This window comes from Ambystoma mexicanum, chromosome 10 (assembly GCF_040938575.1).
Source record: "Ambystoma mexicanum isolate Mex_15411 chromosome 10, UKY_AmexF1_1, whole genome shotgun sequence".
In the NCBI taxonomy this organism is placed as follows: Eukaryota; Metazoa; Chordata; class Amphibia; order Caudata; family Ambystomatidae; genus Ambystoma; species Ambystoma mexicanum.
Window position 1 is genome coordinate 211,627,669 of NC_090932.1, and position 12,245 is coordinate 211,639,913.

Below are 12,245 nucleotides of genomic sequence, written 5' to 3' on the forward strand. Positions count from 1 at the left end.
TAACTTATGGACTGTAAAGAACAAATTTCCAAACACCAGTAATAATGGGCAAAACTAAAAGGGACTTTGTTTAAGATCATTGAAAATGTATCATTACGAACATTGAGAAACCACGAGAAAATGAACCAAGAGAGGGCTTATGCAATAAAATACAGGCATAAGAATGCAAGAGAATGGGGCTGCAGGTTGTTAGAACCTACAATTTATAAATTCTACACAGAATTCAGATAGAGGGTTGGCGCATTGATAAGAATAAGGATTGAATTTTGGTAGGATGTGGAACCAGTAATCTGCCATGTTACCGAAGTATGTGTAAATATCTGCCTAAGGGTTCTTCAAATATTGGATTGATAGTAGATTAGATTGCCTTAACTGGGTGAATTTGGATTGGTGTGCTATTGTAAGAAGCTCTGTATATTGAATCATTCTTTAATGTTGTATGTTTCGTATTTGTTTTCCTTTTCTTTTGTATGTGGCCTAATCCCTGCTGGCTCTGGTGTGATATAAATATATAAATAAGTAAGTGAATAAATAAAACAATGCAGTGTTCAGTAACATTATTTTTTGAGCATGCATTATTAGCTATTTTTGAGAAATCTAAAAGGACATTGACCACACAGAGAGCATCAGGATAAAAGGTAATTATGCTGAATCCTGTGATTAAAATTGTCAGATGTAAGACAGTGAATCCTGCAATGTTCATAGCTGAACCAGTAGGGGAGGATGATTATGTGCATGATTGCACAAACTATAATGAAATTCCCCAAGCTAGAGAAAATGCCCTTGGGAGGGGGGAAGTTATTTTCATTGATGGTTCTTCAATAATTGTGACCAAATGACTGGCAAAAGGCATACTGGATGAGTGGTAGTAGAGCTGAACTGAGAAGGTGAATTTCAAATAGTGACAAGCATGAGATTGCCTTCGCATTGCACAGCAGAGGCTGCAGAATTAGCCGTGCTTATTGTCACACTTCAGAGATTCGAAGATGAGGATGTGACGGTGTACTCTGACTCCGCCTCTGTGATGTCATCCGTTCACACATGTCTGTCACACTGGAAAAGGAGGGTCTTCCTCCACACAGCTGTCACTCCAGTGCAACATGCAGCCATATTGGATACATTTATTGGAGTACTAGCACGCTCATTGACTCTAGCAGTTGCAAAATACACAGCAAATTCTAAAAGGATTCTCACAGAAACAAAGTTACAGATTTCGAAGCCAAAAAGGCAGCCTAATTCCTAACCATTTCTATGTTTGAAATAGAAAGAATTAAACAGATGACAGTACAATGCATGTTGGTAAAAGAGGCCTTTAACATGCTGTCTATTCTCCAGTTAATTGAGATACAAGGGCCAGCACCACAAGAAGAGAAGGAATTATGGAAGAAACTGGAGTGTTCTGTGTCCCACAATTAGGCAATATGCAAACAGGATAGCACTGGAAAGCCAGTTATGCCTCTAGCATTATTGAGGGTAGTGCTGGAGCAGCTCATCTACCCTGCACATGTGACTAGAGAGAGTTTAGCTGCTACAATAGCAGAAGAGTGGTATTTACCAAATATTTTAGAGCATGTGGCACAGTTTATTCTAAATTTTATTGTGTACCAGAAATCTACAGCAGGGCACACTTTGCGAACAATGAGCGGAGCAATTCATAGACACAATAGCCCATTTCAGCACCTACATATAGAATATGTAGACATACTGCAGACAAGCAATAGTTACAAACATATGCTGGTCGTGGTGTGTCCTTTTTCTAGATGGATTGAGTCAGGTCCATGCACACACTGATGCCACATGTGCTGCAATGTTCCTTGTGCATGCACATTGTGTAAATGAGTTGTTCGAACAAGTAGTTCTTCTGTTGGGCATTAAGCATACGTTGTCCTCTATGTATTACCCACAGGTGAATGGCATCTGTGAGGGATTAAATGGATTTTTGAAGGAAAGTATTGCAAAAATTAAATTAACTTTGAAGAAAGAATGGCTACATTGCCTAACACTTGCTTTATATACCCTAAGAAATCAGCCTGTCTCAGATTACCATCTAACTCCTCATGAGTTGGTGACTAGATACTGCATGAGAACCTCCTTTGCTCCTCCAAATAGGTTAAAAAATTGATGTCCATAGTGTAGCAAAGGCACTATGTGACAAAATGCATAATTACCCTACATCAATGAATGCACGTATTTCTTTCATGTGTCAACAGGTCAATAATCGAAGAGAGGGGTCAACGAGAAACAGCAAAGATGATCAACTCATTGAAGTAGAAGATTTGTTAAAACAACCAATTGTATACCCATGGCAGCCAAGTTAAAAGTACAAAGATCCTGGCTACATTTGCACAACATCAAGCCATATAAAGGTGATACCCCAACCGCTCTAGCAACTACTGACTGTGAAGCAAGAGAAGAAATTCCATGTATGCAAACTCATTTGATGGCCAGGAGTAAAGACAAGTAAAATGAAAAACACAGTAGCACCTTAGATTAAAAGCCAATATCTTCTAACATGTAAGAAGGAGTAAACAGACTTGCAGTTATCCTGGAACTAGATAGATAGATAGGCTATAGGAACAATGTGTTGAATTACCAGAGATAAAAGAAGAAAAGTATGCTTCATTATTATGTTACCTATTGCAATAACATTACACACATTCTTGTATGCTGTTTTTACCTACCTACTACAGTATTATCCAGCTCTAATAGGAAGGTACATCAACGTCATAAAGTTTTGCAGAAATCCTGACAACAATCATATTATTTTTAGAATAATTATTGCAATCATATTGCAGTTCTTGATATAAAGGTGTGATTCATAGAGACTTACAGAGTTATTGTCATGATGCCCGCTCCCAGGGAGCCGGTTCAAGCCCTGCGTCCCCGAAAGCGGACATCCAGTCCCCAAGGAAGGACCCAGCAACCCCATATAGGGGCCCTTTGGACAGTGTCCTGGCGCCTATGGCGCCAGGCTCATAAAAGACATCAGTCCTGGCACCATAGGCGCCAGGCTCATTATGGGAGTGCTTGGGTGCACTTACCTGATGCAGACCATGCTGCAGGATCCCAGCCTCCTTGAGGCCTGAAAGGAACTACTTTACCTGTGGGACTAATTTACCATCTGGGCGTGGTCGGGGAAGGATACATACCTGGAACTTCTTCCAAGGCTATTTAAACCCCACCCAAACAGCCACACGTGCTTCGCGTTGTTCTGCATCTAGCAGCTGGACGCTCAACCTGTCTGCTCCTGCATCCTGACTTCTGCCACGCCTGCCAGCATCCTGGATCACCTGCAAAGATAGAGAAGAAGAGAACAGAAGAAGGAAAAGTCCTTACCTGCTAAATCCGCATCCCGGAGACATCTCGCCGACAATCCTGAAAAGGAAGACTTTAATTTAAAAGCTCATCGCGTCGATCGCTGCAGCGCCGCATTCCACTCACCTTTACAGGGCGCCTCCATGTTCAGCAGCGATCATCCGGATTTGCAGTCATGCCCCAGCCCCTAGGGAGAAAAAGACCAGAACAAAAGGTGAGAGAGAGAAGGGAATAAGGAAAGCTAAATCTCCATGTTAAGACTTTCCTGTTGATTCATTCCCTCTTCATTTCGGGTCCGCGCCGCATCCTGGCATTTCCGGACCCCGGCCCCTAAGGGGAAAAAAAGACATCAGCGTTAATGAGCGAATGAAAAGAAATTACCAAAAAACGCTCATTAAAGACTTACCTGATTTCTACAAGGATTTCACCTCTCATCTCGGGTCGGTGCCTGTTCCCCGGCATTCCGTACCCCGGCCCCTATGGGGAAAAAGACACTGGCATTAGTACATTAATGCATGGACACAAGGGGAACCTCTTATCAAAAAACTTACCTGGAAGCCAAGCAAGTTTGGTTCTCACCAATCCGAAAATCCAGTGAAGTAACTGGATACCAACGCGCCCCTGCATCAGAAGCAGGATGGAGAGCTCTTCCTTCGAGACCCTAAGGTGAGACGCTACGAGAAATCACAGAAGGGTTTCGAGGAGGGTGAGAGGGGAAAGTGGGAGGCCGATTGCATTACCCCGCAGACAGTTAATCCCCTATTTTCGCCCACAGAAGGATACTTCTGGGAGCCAGACAAGCCAGATTTGGGGGCCCGGTCCAGTCCGTCTTCCGAACCCTGCGCATCACCTTAGAAGAGGTCACAGCAGCGCGAACCAGGCCAGCGCCTCCGTGGGAGTCAGGTGAGCGTAACAGTTATATATTAAAGTCTGAGCAAAAATGAGGAAGTTTCAGAATATAAGAGGCTCATTGCCATCTAGAATATCAACAAGCTTCCATGGAATAATATTTGTGGCGTCATTCTGAATTATGATTGGTGTTTTCCTTCTGATTATTATGACATGTAGACATATTATGAGATACAATACAGATATGGCTGGTGACAATGAAACATTTACTATTTCCCCTGAAATCACAAACACAATTTTTTTGTAATATTACTGCCCATTTATTTTGATTTAAAAGGGATGTTGGGGAAGAACATGAAGATATAAATCATGATCTTGATAGTGTGGCTCATTTAAAGAATAACCTATGTTATCAGCACATGAAGAAGGTGGGAAGAATAATATCAGATGAAAGGTGCTATGTGTGTTCCCTTATACCTTAGGCTTTGAGAACCTCTAAAATATTCATAGCAACAGAAGTGTTAGTGAAAAGGGCCCATTTCCTTACACACCTTGAACTTTGCCTAACCAGAGGACAGTTCCAAGGCAGAACGGCATCCATAGTGTGGGTGAATAACATGACATCTCAAAGAGAAGACAATGCATCAAATAATAAAATATGAACAGCCTGGAATTAATGGAGCAGGAAACACGATTGAAGAAAATAAGATGTTACAGTGCAAGGATATGAATGGGAAGGAAATACGAGAATTTGGGGAAAGAGCTCAACTACAAATTAAAGGAACAGTGCTTACTCCTGAAGGATGGGCTGATGGATTGGTTGTGTGCAAAGCAACGGCATTAACCAGCCAGCCAATGCGACGTGGCAAATGCAGAAAAGGAATGCAAAAACCAATGGCCTAAGATTGCAAGATTGATGACATGATATGATAGGTTATTTATAACACACTTAATACACAGAGGTTTCTAAGCGCGGACCCAGGAATCAAACCTGTGTTGCTACATGTCGTCTTGCTTTCAAGGCAAGCACTTTGCCTCTGAGCTATCCTCCCGAGACATGGGTCAGCGATAAGGGTCGACCTTTGCAGATTCTACCCATGAAGAATGCATTTGTATGCTTTAGAAATAATGGCACAGTGAAAGTTGGATAAAACCGCAAGTGTGGCCGAGTTTTTGATGTACCAGGCATGAAGGAAGGAACAGCAGTCCTAATGGACATTTACTGGGTCTGTGGATCAAGAGCATATATGAAGGTGCCACCAAAATGGGGAGGAGTTTGTTCATTGGTACTGGTAAGCATGCCATCCTTAGTAGTATGGCAAAGTGACCTGCAGATTACAGACTTCCCAAAAATGGACACGCACCTGAGGAATAAAAGATTGTTTCATCAAAGCACACAGAGGAGAGATCATTACTTCTTAGCAAAATCAAGAAAAGCCTAATATGACATCTCAGATGTGCATAAGTTGTTCAGCAGAATAGCATTGATATTAACAGCTATATTCCTGCCAGGAATACAGACTGCAGAAAATGCTAAGTGGTTACAGATAATGGGAGCTGCTGCAAGGGTAGAGAATGATGAAAAGGACTATAGCGATGGATCAGAAGAGTGAGGGGCAAGGGGTAGCAGAGGGGGTGAAAGCTAAACAAACATGAGCTACTTTAGATGTAAAGTAGTTTGCAAAATCAGAGGAAGAAAGGGGTGGATAGGTGGATGGATAAGGGGCTTTAGGAGAGAGAATATTGTGGAGGAGCAGGTAGAGGCGATGAGGGTGTTGACATAAGAAAGTGTAAGTTCTGAGAAATAGGATTTCTTAGCAATAAGTAAACCAGAATCAAAATATGAGTGCAACATGGAGAGCGTAGCAAGATGGAGAAAGGAGCGAGAATTGGTCTATAGCCGCTCAGCTTTATGCAGAGGGCGGCAAAGGGAGATACGACCTGAAGAGAGCCAGGGCTGTGAAGTTTTGCAAGTTGGAAAAAAAGGGTGAAAAGGGAAAGTTGATTCAAGGACAGAAGAATGTAGAGTACTAGTAGCTGAATCAAGAGAAAAGGAAGAGAAGGGCAGAATTGAAGGAAGAGAAGAGTTCAGAGATAAGAAAAAATATGCAGGATAGAAAGAAGAAAGATTAAGATGAGTAAAGATAGACAAAGGGGAGACCAGAGGGGCAGGATACGAAACAGAGAAGGAAAGAAGTAGATAATCAGAAGCTTAGAATGGAGATGAGGAGATGGAGTAGACAGGGTAAAATGAAGAGATGATTAAGTGGAGTCAAGAACCAGACTGATGAAAAGGAAGAGAAGAAAGAAGGTGCAAGTGATACGAGTCAGCAAGTGAGAGCAGCAGAGGGAACTATGAGTTAGTAGTGGGGAGATTAAAGTCCTCAAGCAGAAATAAAGGGGGGATAATGTGAGAAGGTGGGATAGGAGAAGATCAAGATGTTAAAGAAAGTCATAAGTGGACCAGGGGGACGATAGATGACAAGAAGAGAGACTGCAAAAGGATTAGGAAAAGAAGAAAAAGAGTATTCAAAGGAAGGGAAGGCAGTGTGAGAGGAAGCTGGGGTAACAGAGTTATCATGGGTGATTATCATGGGTGATCCAAGTTTCAGTTAGACAAAGAAAGTGAACATTAGAGCAAAGAAATAAGTCAAGATTATAGTGTGACTTATTGCAGAAAGAGCAATCGTGTAAGCGACCAAAGTGGACTTGGTAATCATTGCGTAAGCGAGCAGAGGATACCAAGGGAAAAGTGTGATAGGTTCTCCTAGATTGGATAGGACATGACATGAAAACAGAGAGAAGAATAGCTAGAAGATAAGTAGATGAGTAAATGGCTAGTCGGCACATCATCTACCACAAGCAGAAATGAATAATGAAGTTCAAAGCATTTTCGAAGGTCACACTTTGAGTGGGGGGCCCAGGGATAAATGTTTCCAAAGAGTCACTCCCTCAAGTTGCAGTCACATGCAAATACGTGACTGCACCAAACAGTCACGTATTCATGACTGAAATTCATGTCAGTCACCAAACACGTGTCTCGGGATGCTGTTGGTACGCTTGTTCAGAGGAGAATTGCCTAGCATTTCGGTGCTGGACTACCCCAGGACATAACAAAGACTGATATGTTTGGGATATGTCTTCTCTGTGAAAGATAGTGAGCTAAATACTATGGGTAAGTCTCTCGTAACCAGGACTAATGTCTGGCAGAGAGACTCCCAGGAACCCCCTTGTTAATTTGCATATTTAAGTAACTTTCGGTCTCACCCTAAGGTACTAGGGGAATCCAGACGTGGACCCCTTGCTCAATATTTTTAGAGAGGCACAGCTCCTCCTGTCACGTTTGATAGGAGCAAGTGGATTATCTTCTATATCTGATATATCAATGTCCACCTCCCCTTCCTCCTCACCTGTCTCTTCAGAGGAGGGTTCTCGTCTGGAGGTCTTGATCTTGGGTCTTTTCTTCTTTGTGAAGAGATACGGCCGTCCGCGGGACGAAGAAACCCTGATTCCCTGATAAACAGGGAAGCAGCCTGTAAGAGGATTCAATTCAGCACTACAGCCAAGTCAACGCCTATGCGTCTGGGGCGATTACAGAGGAACTACAAGGGCTAGCAATATCCAGATGAAAGTTACTGCAAGTCTCTAGCACAAACGGTCACGGAGATATGAGCGATTAAATAAAGGTCGTTTTTCAGATTTGAAATTTTAAAGTTCAAAAAGACAAGTGCAGCTTGCAACTAGAAAATGACAAGTGACAGCTTTACAAATGATAGTTGACAGTTAGGAGGCAGTTCTACTTAGATTAAAATAGAATTGATCATATTATTTTAACTAAGAGATTGGTTCTGCACAGTCTTGCTATGTACTCACACTATATTCTTGAGTTAAATGGGCCTCGCCACGGATCTGGTCAGGTTTTAGACTTGACTCTGGTCTCTGCACTTCACAGTGATCTGGGTCAGCTCTCTCTGGTTCTGCTAACAGGTCAGCTCTACTCTCTGGATTCTGAAGATTGAAGGATTTAAAGTCTGGATCTTTCTGCACAGCTTTCTCTGGAGATTGATGGAGGTAAAGTATGGATTTTCCCGGCAGAGCTTCCAGCTGCAAATGGATTTGAAAGTCCCTATCTGTCCTGTCTCTCTGCTTTTATGTGTTTTTAAAATGGGTGTGTGTGAGCAGCATCACTAGCCAGCCCCTCTCCACTTATCATTGGCCAAGCTTTCATTTCTCCCTTGATTGGGGAAGGAAGTGTGTGTCAGCGTGATGTCATTTTATGGCTTGCAGAGAGGACACTCCCCTGTCAAATTGCACATAATCTATATTTGATTAAAAAAAAACATATTTGCAGAGGTACATATTGTTTTAAAATCATATGCACCCATCATGCATTACAGGAGGTATACCCTGTCCAAATCTGCTCTTCCTGAGGGCTTGCATTCAGAAATGGCACATATTTCACTTTTTAACTGGTTTCGCAATTTCGGACATTAACCCAAATTTACACACATGTGCGCAAGGAGTATGGACATTAGTTGATGAAGTGTCAGATTTTTCACATGCACACATTTTGAGTAATATCCTCTTTTCCGCTAAAACCCCCCTGAACATGCCACCGGTTCTAAAAACCTCTTAAAATGTGGGCAGAAAAATCACAAGAATTATGGTGTCATTTATACAATTTTCACATGTCCGCTCTGTGAGTTATTCATCTTTTTAGAGTTATGTTCTGGCCCCAAAGGGGTGTGGTTTTCCTCCAGCACAAGGTTGAATTTCTGGTTTTTCCAGTTCTGCCAAGCCAGCTTGCTCTCACAGGCAGTGCTCCTCCCCTGTGCTTCCAGGAGAAATCTCCATTTACGACTCCCGCCATAAAACATTTGCCTGAGTCAAGACAGGGCTTTGTTCAATTTCCTGCAGAGCCCAGGTAATTCAATCAGGGAAGTGTCATATCCCTTTTGGTGTGAGCAGCAAAAGGGCAGCTAGGCCTGGGAACACAGCTGTGACTCAAGTTTCACTCCTGATGGGGGTAGTTGCCAGGCAGAATTCAGTTCCTTAAGCCAGGTTTCAGATAAAATGTCACTTTTTGTTACCCAGTTTAAGTCAAGACAATGTTTACATATGCAGCTAGAATGCTGATTCTAAGTTTAAAACTATGACATTTAAACAATTGCAACCTATGTGACACTCAGAAGCAGGTCACTCAGTCAATTTAAACACTTAGATTTTTTAGTGTCTTTCAGTCCAAATTTACTTAAACTGCTGAAATCCACAGCTCAGCCAGTCTTGTTATAAACCTTCAAGTCACTTCAGAATATAACTTTACATTGGATCCACCTCTTAAAATGTCTTTCTTTGGCATGTTTTGGGTTCATTTATTTAGTTTTCTACAAAAAGTAAAATCTGGTGGTTTTAAAACGCCGGCTTTTGGATAGTGGTGAGTACTGGTAGTGCACCCCTTTTTGGGATTTTAAGAAAATGAATTCCCAACAGTTATGGGTTTGCTTTTGGCAATCAGCATTGCCATTCCCAATGGTTTCAGACTACTGTGTGGGTAGTCCACTGGTGGTTTTAGGCAGCGTCCTTCTGTGCCCATAACATCGGCAAAAATGAGTGGCAGCCTATTCTTCATGCATTTCCCTGTGCATTTTCTGGGAAGCTCTGGCCATCATGATGTTTTCCATGTCAATACTGCACAGTTTTGAGGTAGGACTCGGATGCATGGGTAAATACATCCCACAAGCCCCCCTTCTTGCGGTGGCCATCTGATCCTTCACTGGTGGGACCCGCAAGATCTGGGATGTTTCCTCATCTTCTTCCCATAGATGGCACAGTTCAGCATCTTTTTCTCCATCCGGTCGGATCGATCGGTTCTCCTCGCCGGTCCTGATGGGAATATTGGGTGGTACCCCGTGCCCGTTGCGTCTCTGCTCCTGGCCTCCGGATCGTCCTCCTTGTCCCGTCTCCAGGTTTTCTTTCTCCTAGGATGACAAAGGACGAGCGGCAATACCTATTCATAGACGTTTTTTCCACCACTGTTGAGATAGTGGGGCAGCATATGCATTTCATCATAATGAAACATTACATTCTTATTTTGACAAAAAAACAGTATAACTAAGAGACAGTTTCATGCAAATCACAATATTTTAGAGACTAGATGTGGCATGTTTTATGGTTGGAACTGAATTAGTCTGAGACAGTACCCGCTAGGATTCCAGAGGATTCCTCCAGTTGTTGCAGAGTGTGCCTGGGATGGCAACATTTCAACTGGTTTATGTGGACCCACTTGTCTTCCCCCTCTGCCAAAGGACCTTTGGGGATGTGGATTTTGTAGGCCACAGGGGAGATCTTGTCGATGATCTCAAAGGGTCCTTTCCACGTAGGCAAAAATTTCCGCTGTTTTGCCTGGTTTCTTTGGAAGTTGTATAGATAGACCCGGTCCCCCACCTGATATTCCTTCCTGGAAGTCTTCAGGTCATAGTGGGTCTTCATGCTATCAGCTGATCTTTCTAGATTCCGCTGAGCATAAGCAAAAGCATGTTGAAGGTGTTTCCTTAAATTCTCCACATACTCATGAGTTGTGGAGGCATTTATCAGTGTCTGCTCTTGGGTCCTGTAGAGCAAATGCTGAGGAAGCACCATCTTGCGCCCAGTCATCAACTCAAATGGCGACATTTTGGTTGCAGATGAAGGGGTAGATCTGATGGCCATTAGGACCAGAGGTAATCGGATATCCCAACTTGGCCCAGAATCTGCCACACACTTTTTTAAGATGCTCACAATTGTCCGGTTATATCTCTCTACTGCCCCAGAAGAAGCTGGTCTATAAGCAATATGCAACTTCCTTTTGACCCCCAGTATCTCCCACATCTTTGTCATTACTTCACTGGTGAAGTGGCTACCCCTGTCTGACTCAATCCTTTGAGGTAGACCAAAACGGGAAAAGATGTGGTTAATCATCAAGGCAGCTGCGGTTTCTGCCTTGCAATTTGGGGCTGGGAGACATTCCACCCACTTGGTAAACAAGCATGTCACAGTCAACATGTACTTATTCCCCCTAGCCGAGCGAATCACGGGGCCTACAAAGTCGATTTGTAAATCTGACCATGGCAGTGTCATCCCCCTCTTTTGGAGAGGCGCACGGTGCGTGAGGGATGATGGCTGAAATTGTGCGCACACAAGACACCCCTTCAAGTATTGGTCGAGGTCCTGCCCCATGTGTGGCCAGTATGCAACCTCTCTTAAGATTTCCAATGTTGTGTGAAACCCCCTATGACCGGCGGTGGCCGCATCATGGGCGTGACTTAACATCAGGCTTCGGAATGAGGTAGGAACCACCCACTGATCGTGGCCAGCTTTGGATTTCCTTACCAGCAAACCGTCTTGGATTCGGAACATTTTTGGACATTTCATCAACACTCTTAGGTCCTCTTTCCCAATGTAATCGGTATCCGTCAGGGGAAAGTTCTCAGGGTCCTCAAGGTGCTGGTAAAATTTACCAATAATTGGATCCCCCTTCTGAGCGGTAATCAAATCAGCATCAGGGGTCTCCTTACTCCATTGTGCAATTGAAAGGTCGTTGTGAGCATTTGTCTGGGACCTAGTGATAGCAGTGACCTGGATTTACCCCAACAGGGACTCAATCTCAATTAGATCCCCTTGGATGGCCCCGGTTTTGGCCAGCTGATCAGCTAAGTCATTTCCAGTTTTGTCTGGTCCCTCTACTTTGGAATGACCCTTGATCTTTTTCCAATAGATGGTCATCTCATTCGAGGTGACCAGATCATCAATGGTTTGGATCAACTTCCCATGTTTCAAGGGTTTGTTGTTAGCACAAAACATGCCTCTGGTTTTCCAATTAACCAGGTGCTCCACGAACCCGTTCCGTACATAATCTGAATCTGTGATTATGACCAGTTCGCGGAGTTGATGCTGGACAGCAGTGAGGATGGCCTGATGCACAGCCATCAATTCTGCCACCTGACTACTTCGGGGACCAATTTTGTATCCAGCGGAGGGTTCTGGGGACTCATTCACCCATGCATTCCCTACGCCGGCCACCAGTTCTTTCTCCCTGTTGTTGT